General features: G+C 46.8%; 1 pseudogene; it reads left to right on the top strand.

Annotated features, from left to right (window-relative positions):
- The first annotated feature begins 1,486 nt into the window (after positions 1-1,486).
- Positions 1,487-2,522, top strand: LOC105997817 (annotated as a pseudogene).
- Positions 2,523-2,873: the final 351 nt, after the last annotated feature.

Raw genomic sequence — 2,873 nt, 5'->3', positions numbered from 1 at the left:
AAAAAAAAAAAGATTGGGCCAAGAGGGGAGAGGCAGATCCTTCATCCTCTTCACAGGGTCATCATGTAACTGGAAAGCTTTGTGTTCCTGTAGCCTGTATTAGAACACAACCTTAAAAAGAAATTCTTGCCAGGCACTGGTAGCTCACACCTGTAATCTTAGCTACTCAGGAAGGTAAGGTCTGAGGATCACAGTTCAAAGCCAGCCCAGGCAGGAAAGTCTGTGAGATTCTTATCTCCAATTAACCACCAGAAAATTGGAAGTGGTGCTGTGGCTTAAGTGGTAGAGTGCTTGCCTTGAGTTGAAGAGCTCAGGGACAGCGCCCAGGCCCAGAGTTCAAGCACCACAAATGACAAAAATAAATAAATAAAAAAGAAATTCTTTTTTTTTCCACTCCTAGGACTTGAACTCAGAGCCCGAGCACTATCCCTGAGCTTGTTTGTGCTCAAGGCTAGCACTCTACCACTTGAGCCACAGTGTCACTTCTGGCTTTTTCTGTGTATGTGACTCTGAGGAATTGAAGTCAGGGCTTCATGCATGCTGGGCAAGCACTCTACCACTAAGCCACATTCCCAGCCCCTTAAAAGGAAATTCTAATCCCCACAGATGGTCCATTCTAACTCACAGGCTTCTTACTACAGGAGACACAGATCTTTTGGAATAGGGCAGAATGATCGGTCAAGATGTATTTTATTGCCAGGTGCTGGTGACTCTCCCTGTAATCCTAGCTACTCAGGAAGCTAGGATTCACGGTTCTAAGACAGCCAAGGCAGGAAAGTCTATGAGATTCTTCTTTTCTTTTTTTTTTTTGGTTGGTCGTGGGGCCTGAACTCTGGGCCTGGGCCATGTCCCTCAGATCTTCAGCTGAAGGCTAGAACTCTACCACTTCAGAGTCAGCCCCACTTCTGGCTTTTTCTGCTTATGTGGTGCTAAGGAATCGAACCCAGGGCCTCATGCATGCAAGGCAAGCGCTCTACCACTGAGCCACCTTCCTAGCCCAAGAGATTCTTCTTTTTTTGCCAGTCCTGGGGCTTAAACTCAGGGCCTATGCACTGTCCCTGAGCTTCTTTTGCTCAAGGCTAGCACTCTACCACTTGAGCCATAGCACCACATTTACAGCTGGGCATGATGCGCAAACCTGTAATCCTAGCTACTCAGCAGGCTTAGATCTGAGGATCCAGGTTCAAAACCAGCCCAGGGCTGGAAAGCTGGCTTAGTAGTAGAGTGCTTGCCTAGCATGCTTGAAGCCCTGGATGATTCCTCAGTATCACATAAACAGAAAAAGCCAGAAGTGGTGCTGTGGCTCAAATGGTAGAGTGCTAGGCCTTGAGGAAAAGGTCAGGGACAGCGCCCTGGCCCTTAGTTCACCTCCTAGGATTGGCAAAGAAAGAAAAGGAAAAAAACAGCCCAGGCAGGACTGTTACTTCCAATTAAACAGTAAATCGTTCTCTCCAGCCACCCACGATGCTGAAATGAAAGAAAGCCAATGGGGAAGAAGATGACCCTGACCACTGCTGTCATGAAAAAGCAGGAGGCCAAGAAGGTGGTAAATCCTCTGTTTGAAAAAAAAAAAAGCTTAAAAACTTTGATATTGGACAGGACATCCAGCCCAAAGGGGACCTCACCCATTTTGTCAAATGGCCTGACTACATCCAGCTGTAGTGGCAAAGAGCAATCTTCTACAAGCGGCTGAAAGTACCTCCTGCAATTAGCCAGTTTGTGCAGTCCTTGGACAGACCACCAGACAGTTACTTAAGTTGGCCCACAAGTACAGGCCAGAGGCAAAGCAGGAGAAGAAGCAGAGACTGTTGGCCAGTGTTGAGAAGAAAGCTGCTGGCAAAGGAGATAGCCCCACAAAAAGACCTCAAGTTTTTGAGCAGGGGTTAACACTGTTACTACCGTGGTGGAGAACAAGAATGTTCAGTTTAGCCAGGCGCCGGTGGCTCATGCCTGTAATCCTAGCTACTCAGGAGGCTGAGATCTGAGTATCGCAGTTCAAAGCCAGCCCAGGCAGGAAGTCTGTGAGACTCTTATCTCCAATAAAGTACTAGAAAACCAGAAGTGGGGCTGTGACTCAAGCGGTAGAGTGCTCTTGAGCTGAAGAGCTGAGGGACAGTGCCCAAGCCCAGAGTTCAAGCCCCACGACCGATACACACACACACACACACACACACAGAAGAATGTTCAGTTTAACATAGTTGCACATGACATGCACACACATGACATGGACTCCTTCAGGCTGGTTGTATTTCTGTCTGCCCTGTGCCACAAGATGGGTGTTCCCGACTGCATCATTCAGGGGAAGGCCAGGCTGGAGTGCCTGATCCACAGGAAGACAGACATGTACCACCATTGCCTACACTCGAGTTAACTCAGAAGACAAAGGATCTCTGGCAAAGCTGGTGGAGGCTATCAGGACCAATTACCGTGATAGATATGAGATCCATCATCGCTGGGGAGGCAATTTCCTGGGTCCAAAATCTGCAGCTCCAATTGCCAAGCTGGCCACTAAGCTGAGTTAAATGTGCAATTGGTTTTTCTGTACATGAAGATAATAAAACTGTCCCTCCTCAAAACAACAGTAAAGAGTAAGAAGTGGAGCTGAGGCTCAAGTGATGCAACTTTAGCCTTGAGTGCAAAAGCCAAGGTTCACCATCCAGGCCCAGATATCAAGCCCTAGTACAGGCACAACAATAAATTAATTAATTAGTTAAATTAAATTGAATAATAAATAAAAACTGCAGATAGAGGGAGTTGAATAGGATTTATTTCCCCATGACTGGTTTATTGCATTAGTACAATGTTCTCGGTACAAGTGCACTTTATGTTCCTTTTGCTGGAGAGAAAAGTGGGGATTCGCTAAAGTTCCAGGA

The sequence above is a fragment of the Dipodomys ordii genome, unplaced genomic scaffold, assembly GCF_000151885.1.
Source record: "Dipodomys ordii isolate 6190 unplaced genomic scaffold, Dord_2.0 Scaffold154, whole genome shotgun sequence".
Taxonomy (NCBI): Eukaryota; Metazoa; Chordata; class Mammalia; order Rodentia; family Heteromyidae; genus Dipodomys; species Dipodomys ordii.
Note: the sequence above shows the minus strand (reverse complement) of the source record. Positions and strands in the feature narration are given on the sequence as shown.